This window comes from Salvelinus alpinus, chromosome 30, assembly GCF_045679555.1.
Source record: "Salvelinus alpinus chromosome 30, SLU_Salpinus.1, whole genome shotgun sequence".
NCBI lineage: Eukaryota > Metazoa > Chordata > Actinopteri > Salmoniformes > Salmonidae > Salvelinus > Salvelinus alpinus.
In genome coordinates, this window is record NC_092115.1 from 15,594,459 (window position 1) to 15,608,391 (window position 13,933).

A 13,933-nucleotide genomic window follows, 5' to 3' on the forward strand; every position below is an offset into this window, starting at 1 on the left:
TAGATAACAGCATGTGGTAGAAAACCCTGTTGTCTTCTATTGTTATGAATCTGGCGAGAGACCAGTTTGTTCGTCCAGATTGATATGCCTGTCATCTGTTTTGTGTATGACAGACACCTGCTAAGATACTGAATTTGCATGTCACACAGCCTTACTGGAAATATGTTTCTGAAAACTGATGAAGCTCTGTTTGTGGTGTATACTTCCTTTGCAAGGCTTCTCCAATGCCACTTGTCATGGTCAGCAGGAAATACAGTGCATTCGGAAAGTATTCAGACCCCTTGACTTTTTCCACATTTTGTTATGTTACAGCTTTATTCGAAAATTGATAAACTCATAAATCTACACACAATAACCCATAATGACAAAGCAAAAATAGGTTTTCAGCAGGATTTTTTTTGTGTGTTTGTGATAAAAAATATTTTTTCAAATTCACATTATAAAACCTCCCTGCCAATACACATTATAGTTAGGTTAATTTGAACAGCCAAGCATTTTATTCCTAAATCTACTGAGATGTGGTAGCCTACCACTGCAGTATGCAGACAGTTCTCATTGTGAAAAGAAGATACATTAAAATGTATCACATGAAATTGAAGTAAGCCTAGCAGCTATAATATAATTTCACAGAAATAATTTACTGGTGGAAATTACATAAAACTTTGTAGGCTATGGACATAAAAACTTATGTCAAATGTGTTCTGGATAGGTGTGATTCAAAATATAATTGCACACTGACTCACTGCTTATCAGTTCATATGAGTGAGTTAAACTATACTATAAAACAATTGCTGTTTGAACAGTGAACAATTCAGCAATCATGTACAGTAAAGAAATGAAAGTCCCAAACTTGTGTCTTCCGTGAAGTGTGTTCTATTTTCTCTATGAGGTAATGAGGCTTTAACAGGAAATCTTGATGTGACTTTCATTTTTGCTAAGTTCCACTTTTTCACCATAGAAAAAAGGGAACTTCGAAGTTCAGTCAACAACTTCATCGTCTCTCGCTCATAGACCAACTGGACCACTCTGTTCTTCTCACCAAGGGCTGGTAAAACACATTTTTATTGGTTCTGACCTACGGATCTTCTGTATTTCATGGGTGCTATCTGGGGGCTATTCAAACAATACTGGAATCTGGAAAATGTTCTTAGGATATGCATTGTATTAATATATTTCTTATTAATTCATTTGTTGTTTTAATGAATCGTTTATTTAGCTCATAGGTTATTGAGATTATTTTGCAATGATGACCTGGGTTTGGTTAGTTTAGTTAATGACATAATTTATTGGATGCCTTAAATACCAGACTGTTTATGCATAGTAGGCTGCCCTTCATTTCAACACCCCAAACTGCTGTCATCCAATAATGCATTTTTTCATTCACAGGTCATGATGTCTAATACAACTTGTCTCCCTGCAAACTCTACCACAGACTGCCTAGACCCAGCTTCTTTTAGTTCTTCTGTGGGATATGCTGTGGGTCTTCCTCTGTTCTTCATAGTTCTGGTAGTAGTGATTGCGCTGATCTATACCAAGCGCAGTAAATTGGGGAATATGTGGCAGTTAGATCAACTCAAGAGCACAGAGGTCAACACACGTCAGCTTGAGGGTTCCCAATACACGGCCATGGTCAGACCACCACCCACTGATCATAGCCCTATCTACGAGAACTTCACTGACTCCAACAAGACAACCATCAACATGAACAGGTAGGCTACATGATGATGATTAGTTTGGGTTGAAATGTTCGAACAAAGTGCACTGGAAGTTGAAAGTTGATTAGGTCATTATATTGAGGAAAATCAGAGTTTGTCTTTGCCTTTTGCAAACTGTTCATTTCCAAGATTTCATGCCTCTTTTATTTTCACATTTGAATTGTATTAATCCTACTGTGTATCAATGACTCAACAATGGACTTTTTACAGAGTTGACAAATGTTGACCACACAACAGTGAGCACACATAGGCCATGTTTGTTGTGGTGTAACTGTGCGGGGAAGCATGTTCTGATGTTGGCCCATCTGTCTACCTGTTTCTCCAGGTCACCCGTTGAACCTGAGGACATATATCTGGAGTGTGATTTACCCGATGATGCAATTTACAGCAACAACATGTCCTGTAGCCTGGCCATACTGCCTCCTGACACTGAAGAGGAAGATATTTATATAATGCCAGACGTTCTATAGTTACAGCCATAAAGATGACCCTATTAAAATCCAAACGGAGTCATATTTTTGTAGGACAGGAAGAGGAATCAAAGGAGCCAATATGTTCTGGTGGCTTTTATGTTTTATCCACCTCTGAAGGAAACTTGGCCATATTGACAAAAACATTTGTCTTAATTTGAATTTTTTGCTTTGTTTGACAGACTTAAAAGTATGTTATTATGTTATTGTACATATTTTAGTAAGTGCCTGCTAGGTTCAGTACAGTGCAACAACTTTTTGGGGCAAATTTAAATATAAGTAGCAGTTTAGCCCAAAATGTAAAACATTTTTACAGTGAACTTTTTCACTCCGTAGTTAGGGAGAAGTCAAAATTGACCCAATTGTTACCCGGAGGGGTGTGTTGCGTAAAAGATTGGCTGTGCTGTGTACACTGCCACTTCAGGAGGCGAGTCAAAGGCTTCTTCCCCCCCATTATGGGATATTGTGTGTAGGCCAATGACAAAAAGTCTTCATCCATTTTAAATTCAGGCTGTAACACAACACAATGTGGAAAAAGTCAAGGGGTGTGAATACTTTCTGAAGGCACTGTACAGCAGTCTTGTTGACCGGTCTCGAGTACGGTCTCCAGACCACATATTGAGTGACTCGGTCTTGACCCGGTCTCGGACAGTGAGGACTCGTAAATACTTGCCTAGACCAACGGAGTAAAAAACTCCTAATTACCAGCTTACATTCAGTCCAGTGTTGCCATTTTGTGTTTTTTTTGCCAAACTTTGCAACTTTGAAAACAATGTTGCAGGTGGCAGATTTTTGGCGGTACTTCTAAATTGCACCGCGACCGCCATGGCATTTCTCTTAAAAATATATACATATATTTCACTGTGACCTGCTGCCTCTGACTATCAGGCAGTAAGCTGTCTGTAACTGAGTGAGTGAGTCAGTGAGTGAGCATGTGAATGGGGAAGAGGGAGAGGGCTGAAGGGGTGCGTGTGTGCTTTGAGAGTACTGGTTGAGAGAGTGCTGCAGCAGAGGAAGCTGAGTCATGGGGACAGAGCACTTTGTGACCACTTTTTACCAGTTGTAGGTAGGCTATTTAGATTGGTCATTATGGAGGCACACTTTTTCCATAAAACATGTATTAACGCGCTAGAACAGCAACAAAGCATTGGAAAACGACTTTAGGCGCACTAGAGTTGTTTAGATAAGTTTGCTCAGAGGTGGTTTAAAGTAAACTGCATTCTTATGTCGACTTTTTTCATGGATAACCATATCAAGCGAAGGGTTTTACTCATGCTCAATTCCAGGGTCTGGAGCACTGCGCAAGTGGAAATATGAAATGGAAGTTATGGAACACCCTCGCATGCTTCTGTTATGGGAAGAAGTCCACAATGAAAATTACATTCAATGTGGAGAATGATAGGCTACATTTGCATCTGTTGACCATCAAGTACACTGTTCATTTCTATTCTATTTTAGGCTACTGTAGCCTTCCATTTGAAACAATAAATATGTTGAAATGACTATATCACCGGAGTCATTGCAAATCAATTTGTGTCACTTATGTAGCCTACCTGGAGCAAATGTATCATTCTCCATATTTAATGTCAGTTTCATTGTGGACTTTTCCCTGAAATTATATGTTGGCATGTTGGCCTATCGTGGGCTATAGACTACCTGCATTTATCTCAGTAAACCACGGCAAAGTTTAATTGCAATTATAAACCCAGATTTTAGTCAGTAGCCTATGCCTATTGAAATATAAACTGGGTGGTTTGAGCCCTGAATGCTGATTGGTTGAAAGCCATGGTATATCAGATGTGTACCACAGGAATGACAAAAAACTTGTTTTGACTGCTATGATTAAGCAATAAAGCCCAAGGAGGTATGGCCAATATACCATGGCTAAGGGCTGTTCTTTGTGGTATATGGTCAATATACAACGACTAAGGGATATGTCCTAAAGACAGTCATTAGCCGTGGTAAATTGGCCATGTACCACACCTCCTTGGGCTTTCTTGCTTAATCATAACAGTCAAAACAAGTTAAATCGACATCCATTGAGGGAAAATTATCTGGAGAGTTTAATAAGGGTGATTTATTTTTTCTCTTGCGATATATTCTTAAACTCTATTATTTTGATGGAAAAACAAATTTTGCTTCTTATTCTACGTCATAAAAAATAAAGTCAATATTCCTTCTTAATTCACTCAATAATGTTATGGAAAAAGTGTTTATTGGATAAATGTGGCAAGTCCCCTTTGCTGCAAAACATTATTTGGGCTAGTTTTCAGGCCTTGTGGGTGGGTTTTCCGAGATCATTGGGCTAGAAATTTTAGCCAGACCTGGCAACCCTGATTCAGTCAGGGCATAAAACCACTTCGCTAGGCCAAATATATACACTCCTTTCTCGGAACATTAATATCTTAACAGCCTTATCTATTATAGACATGTTTGCACACTGGTGAACCTATAGGCCTTCGGTGTGTGACAGGTTAGTACAGTGGTGAACCTATAGGCCTTCAGTTTGTGACAGGTTTGTGATTCTGAAAGGACAGCAACCGTAATACCAGTGCTCTCATGTAGGAGACTGCACTTTTTGTAAAAACACAAAGGTCCAGTGGTGTAGTGGAGGGTATACGCAGGTATAAACCCAACACATTCTCACACTCAATTCATGCAAATATGTACAAATAGAATTTCAGCAGATTTTGTGTGTTATTGTGTGGCTTAATTTGTGTGAAAAGACACACATTTTTGTGCAACTTAATTAATAGGAAAATACACACATTTTTGTGCGACTTCATTCATAGGAAAATACATTTTTGGGGGACAAACTTAGGAACAATCTTTTGAAAGTTATTAGAGCAATGCATGATGGTGTTGTTCTACACTGCCTTTTTTTGTGTCCCACATTTATTAATATAAAAAACAAATGTGTTAACAACAAAATCTTGTTAATCAACCAGGTTGTCACCTAAATAACTCTAATATAATAGTAGCCTTTTTTATTTGTATTAATGCCAATGCTGTTTTCTATGCTTGTTTTCACATAATACTTTGGAATACTTGTGCTATGTCGGATTTTATGAGGGTCGCCAAATTGGAGTAAAAAGCTTTATTTGTCTGTTTTTGTTTTGTGGTATCAATGAAGGTATTTGATTTGTTTTTTCAGCGGGCATTGCATACAGTATACTCACTTCTTAATCCCTACTGATGCATATCGAAGTAGTGTAGTGGAGGTATACGACTTATCAATTATGTAGTACAATAGGGAAACCATGCACAAAGTAGACTACACAATCACAAAGCACGTGAAATATGCTCGCCACACACATAACCTAGTTTCAGCTGAATATCCTCTGCAGGCAGCAAGAGTGTGCAGCTCTCAGCTGGTTTTGGCATGGAGCAGCTCACAGAAGAATGACATCGGTAGCCGGTAGGGTAGGAAAAACGTTTCAACTTATGATATCCATCAGTAAATGCTAACTAGGGCAACAATGGGTATGCAAACCAGGTATTGAAAAAGTTTAGTCCAAAGTGTTGGTCAGTTGGCTGTTTGTGATGCTCAATTGTCATCATGTACTGTTTGCATCAGGGGCGTAGACAAGGACGGGCCTGGGTGGACAGTGGGTGGGGAGCCGGGCCCTGACAGGCCCACCCAATCAGATTGATGTGGTTTAAGCATTGTTGTGGACTTAGACCATCAAATTTGTGTATTTCTTTTATTTAAAAAAAAGTGATATTTTGAGAGTGAAAATCTGAAAAAATCTATAGGAAAACTCAAAGGACTAGGAGGCTACAAATCCCCATCTTGTTGATGTGCATAACTGAGGGAGAGAGTCTACCTTTTCATGGTTGTTACATCAATAAGACTGTACAGTTCCCATATGTAAGAGAACTTCCGTGGTGTTTACATATTATCAGAAACACATTCTGGTCTATTTTGTGGCTTTTGGCGAATGCGTTCTAATGATCTAAAGTCACGCTGTTGCAACTGCCTGTAAACACACATTCCAGTTCAAAGTGAATGATGGCAGGCCTGTGTGGCAAATGGCTTGTTTGTATAAAGGCCTACTGTAGCTCTGATCGGCTATAGCGCACCGGTCTGTGAAGACTCCGGTCCTGGACAAGACAGATGTTTTTATTCTGTTTTATTTACTGTAGTGTAACGGCCACTTTCGCACGGCCGCTTTCCCACTCTATATTGCTAGAGAATTTTCACAAATGCCTTAGTATACGTAATTCCCAAACATTAAAAAAAAAATGAAAAAGTGGAAATTACCATATCTAAGCAGTGGTGCAAAGTACTTAAGTAAAAATACTTTCATGTACTACTGAAGTAGTTTCTGTACTTTACTTTGCTATTTATATTTTTGACATATTTTTTCTTCACTAGATTCCTAAAGAAAAGGTTGTACTTTTACTCCATACAGTTTTCCTGACACCCAAAAGTACTCGTTACATTTTAAATGCTTAGCAGGACAGGAAAATGGTCCAATTCACGCACTTATCCAGAGAACATCCCTGGTTTTCCCTACTACCCGATCTTGCGGATTCACTAAACACAAATGCTTTGTTTGTAAATTATGTCTGAGTGTTGGAGTGTGCCCCTGGCTATCCGTCAATAAAAAAACACAAGAGAATTGTGCCGTCTGGTTTGCTTAATATAAGGAATTTGAAATGATTTATACTTTTAATTTTACTTTTGATACTTAAGTACATTTTAGCAATTAAATGTTATTTTGATACGTAAGTATATTTAAAACCAAATACTTTTAGACTTTTACACAAGTACTATTTTACTGGTTGACTTTCACTTTTACTTGAGTCATTTTCTGTTAAGGTATCTGTACTTTTAATCAAGTATGACAATTGGGTATTTTTTCCACCACTGTATCTAAGTGGTCGCTTGTCAGAATAAAACATTTTTAAAGTGCCATATTCCTCCTGGGGGTGTAAATGAACAGATTTTAATAAGATTTAATGTTGCTAAAATGCTGTCAGTCCCACTTTAAATGCAACAATGTTTCACATACAAGTTATTTTCAAAGAGATGGTTAACAACAGCTAGCGGGCTGCAATAAAAAACCCAGTTCCATTCACCAGATGAGAATCATTTTAAACTGAACTTCTTGTTGAAAGTTATTCTTGAAAAGGGAGAAGCTAACAAATTAGAACCAATATCCTCTTTGATTACACCTGCTGCAGCCGCTGCAATCTTGCCAACAACAAAAGCCAGCTAGTTAGACCATAGGAAAACTACTGCTCGCTATTGCTGAGTGACCTGTTGGCCTTCAAGAAGGCAGAAGTTCCCATACGTTTTTGTAAAAACGGTCCCTTCCATTTAAGTCAAAATATTATTGGATGATTCCACTGTCACCCCAAAATGTTGCCCTGATACAGTAGAATGGCAGATGCCTTTATTTAGCTTCTGATGGCCTAGCCAATGGCTGAATTAGCTAACTCGATTTATCTCCCCAGAGACCAGCAAAGAAAAATCCTGATTGGATTTTTTTTCTCTTCAGTGTTAACCCTTTCCTTTCCAACAAAAACTGAAGAGATTAAATCAGAACATCATTGAAAATATTATAATTATTATTATTATAATTATTATTTTATAAATCCCAAGCCCTTCTCTGAAGGCGTAGAAGCCCCATTGTTCCCCACTGTGTTTGGGTTAGTAATATTTTGTAGAGTGGCTCTATTTTCCCTCAGCATGCATTTGATTTTACTGTTCTGAATGTCTTAAGAATCCATGTGTTTTTCTGAAATATGAACAGAAATACTGGACATTTTGAACTCTTATTATGGTGTTGATTTGATAAAATTACAATCATGGTCTTGAATTGGACTCTCATTTTTCTGGTCTTGGTCTTAACTCGGTCTCGCCCCCCGTCTTGGTCTTGACTTGGTCTCGCCCCCCCGTCTTGGTCTTGACTCGGTCTCGCCCCCCCCCGTCTTGGTCTTGACTCGGTCTCGCCCCCCGTCTTGGTCTTGACTTGGTCTCGCCCCCCCGTCTTGGTCTTGACTCGGTCTCGCCCCCCGTCTTGGTCTTGATTCGGTCTCGCCCCCCGTCTTGGTCTTGATTCGGTCTCGCCCCCCGTCTTGGTCTTGACTCGGTCCCCCCCCGTCTTGGTCTTGACTCCGTCCCCCCCGTCTTGGTCTTGACTCGGTCTCGCCCCCCCGTCTTGGTCTTGACTCGGTCTCGCCCCCCCGTCTTGGCCTTGACTCGGTCTCGCCCCCCCGTCTTGGTCTTGACTCGGTCCCCCCCCCCGTCTTGGTCTTGACTCGGTCTCGCCCCCCCGTCTTGGTCTTGACTCGGTCCCCCCGGTCTTGGTCTTGACTCGGTCTCCCCCCGTCTTGGTCTTGACTCGGACTCGATTTGCTTTGGTCTTGGTCTCGAATCAGTCTCGCTTTAGGTTGTCTCAAACACAACACTGCTGTATAACCCGCCATTTAAAAAATTAATTGTGAAGCGTTTGTGACATGCTACAGGCTGGCAGGAGCGCTCAGCATTTCAACAACATGCCTATACAGTTTGCATTTAGGTTGTATAAATGAAATTGTAAAAAATAATTACTTGGAATTAAATAGTAATGAAACGAAAAATGCCTTTAATTTTTTTTAAATACGAGTTTGGCCAGTCTTTGGTTTTGAGTATCATGCAGTGAGCTATGCATGCCTGGTTTGTTAATTTTGCTTATCAGATACTAAAACAGTTTCTAAAACTGCATATCTAAGGCTCTGGTCTGTCCTAGGAGTGAGGTTAAACGGTAGGCATGTTCTCTGCTATCCACTTTATATTTGAATTATTATTCTGGGTATAAGGGAGGATCACTTGTTTTTTTCCAAGCGTTCAGGGAGGGTCAGGTAAAGATATATATTACTGAAGGGAGGGCCATCCATTTTCCTTTCAGAGAGGTCAGATTTTCCCCAGGTATCCCTCATCATAAATAACTTACAGCCACTTAGAGAGTTGCTGATGGCTTTGATTTCAGCTTCTCCTTTCTCATAAAATAGAAAGAAACAGTCAGTAGAAAAAGACAGGGGATGCCCTTTTTGAATCTGACCATAGGTTATCAAATAGTGTGAAGTGAAGTCATCTGTTGAGCGGACTGGTGATGGTTTGTCTGGGGATGAGCAATAAATAACATCCCTCTTGCACTGAGAGAATGCATATTTGGATGCTTGATTAATGAAATTACGTTTGGTCATTGGGGACGAAGAGAAGCTAGTCAGTGTGATTGTTCAAACATGATGTCTCGCAGCGCAAGGGAAATGTTATTTGTTTTACCCCTTGACCCAGTAACAGGTTCTGATTGGATAGGGCCCAGCTACATTATGTCTAATGCTCAGCTGACTGCTAGTAAAATCAACCAAAGTTCAGGAAGATTGAAGAGGGACCAAGCTGATAAGAGCTGAATTAGTAGAATTGTGAACTCAGGATAGAAAAGACAGGAGCTAGCCAGAAAAATAAATAGCAATGCAAAGTTAATGTCTGTTATCTGCTGTCTTTTACATGCACAATATTATCAGGAAACATCTGTTTTTCAACGCCAGTGCATGCAACAGGATACTCGTTAATGTAGACTAATCAAGAAAATACCCCTGGGGGACACCAAAAGTATCTTCGGCAGTGTTTCAACCATGATAGGTTTTATTGTGGATCTAAAACTTGAGGTAGATAAATGCAATTCATGTCTAGGGTAGTCAAATGCTGAGGAATAGCGAAAACATTGAAAATGAGGAAGCGAGGCTCAAACTGAAGAAATGGCCCAAAAACATTAAGATTGAGTTTCCCTGTGTGTTGGAAAAGTTCCAGCAGTGAACTTTGTGTGAGTAGTATAGTGTTTCGTTAATGTTTTAAAGGAAACACGTAGAAAGGAAGCAAAAATCCCTTTGACCTACAGTACCAGTCAAACGTTTGGACACACCTACTCATCCAAGTGTTTTTCTTAATTGTTACTATTTTCGACATTGCGAGAATAATAGTGAAGACATCAAAACGATGAAATAACACATATGGAATCATGTAGTAACCCAAAAATATATTTGAGATTCTTCGAAGTAGCCTTGCCTTGATGACAGCTTTGCACACTCTTGGCATTCTCTCAACCAGCTTCACCTGGAATGCTTTTACAACAGTCTTGAAGGAGTTCCCACATATGCTGAGCGCTTTTTAGCTGCTTTTCCTTCACTCTGCGTTCTAACTCATCCCAAACCATCTCAATTTGGTTGAGGTCGGGGGATTGTGGAGGCCAGGTCATCTGATGCAGCACTCCCTCATTCTCCTTCTTGGTCAAATAGCCCTTACAAAGCCTGGAGGTGTGTTGAGTCATTGTCCTGTTGAAAAACAAATGATAGTCCCACTGATCGCAAACCAGACACCTCCTCCATGCTTCACAGTGGGAACCACACATGCAGAAAGCATCCGTTCACCTACTCTGCGTCTCACAAAGACACGGCGGTTGGAACCAAAAATCTCAAATTTGGACTCATCAGACCAAGCGACAGATTTCCACCGGTCTAATGTCCATTCCTTGTGTTTCTCTTCTTCTTATTGGTGTCCTTTAGTAGTGGTTTCTTTGCAGCAATTCGACCATGAAGGCCTGATTCACGCAGTCTCCTCTGAACAGTTGATGTTTAGATGTGTCTGTTATTTGAACTATGTGAAGCATTTATTTGGGCTGCAGTCTGAGGTGCAGTTATTCTAATGAACTTTTCCTCTGCAGCAGAAGTAACTCTGGGTCTTCCTTTCCTGTGGCGGTCCTCATGAGAGCCAGTTTCATCAAAGTGCTTGATGGTTTTTGCGATTGCACTTGAAGAAACTTTCAAGATTCTTGAAATTTTCCGAATAGACTGACCTTCATGTCTTAAAATAATGATGGACTGTTGTTTCTCTTTGCCTATTTGACCTGTTCTTGCCTTAATATGGACTTGATATTTTACCTAATAGGGCTATCCTTTTAATACCCACCCTACCTTGTCACAACACAATTGATTGGCTCAAACGCATTAAGAAGGAAAGAAATGTCCACAAATTAACTTTTAACAAGGCACACCTGCTAATTGAAATGCATTCCAGGTGACAACCTCATGAAGCTGGTTGAGAGGATGCCAAGAGTGTGCAAAGCTGTCAAGGCAAATGTAGGCTACTTTGAAGAATCTCAAATCTCAAATATATTTTGATGTGTTGAACACTTTTGTTACTACATGATTCGATATGTGTTATTTCATAGTTTTGATGTCTTTACTATTATTCTACAATGTAGAAAATAGTACAAATAAAGAAAAACCCTTGAATGAGTAGGTGTGTCCAAACTTTTGAGTGGTACTGTAGTTTGTGATGGGATACCTTTCAGATTTATCATGCCACAGTGAGTACATCTGAAAGAGAGAATGTTAAAAACAGCTTAATTTCAAAGCCCGTTATAACACTGCCTCCTGAATAACCACACTCAACATCCAATGCCACCCACCCAAGTTTGCACAATGATGAAGACTGATTCAGATTTTCATTCCCTGCAAATTGTATACATTGGGTGGTAACAAGACCTTTCAAAACGTAAGATTGAGGGTGTTAATATCAGGTCTTGGCTGTGGAGAAATAGAGGATGGACTTTTAGTAAGCATGAACAAAGAACTTGGGGAGTTTCCTGGTGTACATTAGCTGTACTTTTACCAAATGAAGACGGCAATATTTGTCAATATTTGTATATGTCTGGAGATTGATCACTTACTTATATTCAACTTCCCGGACACTTGATATGTCACACCCATCATCAATCTACTGAAGTAATGGACATGTGACCTCAGTACATAGTACTGTATGCCATTGGCGGTCAGTGACGTTTAAGATGAGGCAGGACACTTTTTTTTAATGTGCATGGCCTTATTTCTATTACAGCATATTGGATGACTTTATTTCATATTCCATTCACCCAGCTCAATGTAACATCGATAGGTTTAGGCTACTACATGATACTCACATTTTCCATATACCTATCATGAGGTTGCTAAAACCTAGCCTAAGAATGAAAGTTTATAATGTAGGAGCACAGGTCGAGAGAAAAGGTGACAGACAGTGACATATTCAATACCACCTTGCACACTCTTACCTGCATCTAGCTGATCTAGGGTGTAATCATTAATCCAACAGTTGCAAATGAGAGTCTCTATTGTACAAATTCAGGTATGTTTATCCCCATTTAATTACGTTTGCTTCCATTTGTGAAACGTTTTTCAACAGAATCGGCTGAATGAATACACCCCTGATCACGGCATGATAATTTTGCTCATTGTAGAATTCTTTCTCTCATCTACGCACTCTCTTCTCACCTTTTCCCTTCGCTTGTGGATTTCAGTGAACAACACATCAGCTGTCTGTAACCAGGTGAAAAAGCCTTTCCAAGCCAAACCTTCATATCATAACCACTAATCGCTACACACAGCCTACATCGTGAATGTCACCATGTCATCTAACGTAATCGCTATTCAACATAGCTACTAGAACTAACGTGTAAGTAAACCTGCTACAATCATGCAGTACACAGTTACACTGGTGGCAATACATTTATAAAATCAAAAGCTTACCTTGACTTGGAAGAATTACAGTGTTGGATAGCCATAGCCAGCTAGCTAACATAGCATCCCTTTCTGTTTGAGCCGGATGTTTGAGTAGGCTAAACTAGCTAGCTACATTCTCTAGCCAAGAGAAAGTGAAAGTGAAAACAAAATATGAAATATAGCTAGCTAGTTATCTCTCTCCCTCAGTTGTTTCTCCTTCATTTATAAATAAATACATTTGTTCAAAACTCTTCACATATTGTATTTCTCTCTCTTTGAGTCAACTACTCATCACATTTTATGCACTGTAGTGCTAGCTAGCTGTAGCTTATGCTTTCAGTAGTAGATTAGAGCTCTGATAGGTTGGAGGATGTCCTCCGGAAGTTGTCATAATTACTGTGTGAGGAAGTTGTCATAATTACTGTGTGAGTCTATGGAAGGGGGTGAGAACCATGAGCCTCCTAGGTTTTGTATTGAAGTCAATGTACCCAGAGGACGGAAACTAGCTGTCCTCTGGCTACACCATGGCGCTACCCTACAGAGTGCTGTTGAGGCTACTGTAGACCTTCATTGCAAAACAGTGTGTTTTAATAAATTATTTGGTGATATGTGAATATTTAGTATAGTTTTATCTAAAAAAGCCAACTTATTTCATGTTTCGCTATTTTATTTTTATGAAATTCACTGAGGAGGATGGTCCTCCCCTCCCTCCTCTGAGGAGCCTCCAATGCTGTATGGTTCCCAAAATGTGTTAATGATTTAGAATACACAATTTGAAATTATATCAGTATATAAAATATTTTAATAAACATACGCAAATACACATTTATACTGTATTTGTAAATGTTTATATGTTTATATTCATATCTGTGTATATATACACTGTAAAATGTATTTTGAAATGGGCTATCCTCTGACTTTCATATCAAAATCTCTCACAATTTACAAAATAGGCCTTCTACACACCAAAATGTTGGGTTATATCCCAAAACAATCGTGTTATATATTGAGTTGTTTTGTTGAATGATTGTTGTTTATTAAGTTATCTTTGTCGTTGATAAAAAATTAGATATGATGCTTATAATTATCAAACAGTATCTTTAGCATTATTTGTTCTCTCTTTAATTATCCGAACTTATCTGTATAATATTTCATTGTGGTTATCGAGATACAGTATTGCCTTTCACATTCCTTTCACAT

At 39.2% G+C, this 13,933-nt stretch overlaps 1 long non-coding RNA gene across 1 annotated transcript; it reads left to right on the plus strand.

Moving 5' to 3' along the window:
• Positions 1-942: 942 nt before the first annotated feature.
• Positions 943-3,692, plus strand: LOC139559829 (uncharacterized). Its single transcript, XR_011671831.1, has 3 exons — positions 943-1,048; positions 1,387-1,709; positions 2,041-3,692. It is a non-coding gene; the product is annotated as an uncharacterized lncRNA (long non-coding RNA).
• The last annotated feature ends 10,241 nt before the right edge of the window (positions 3,693-13,933 follow it).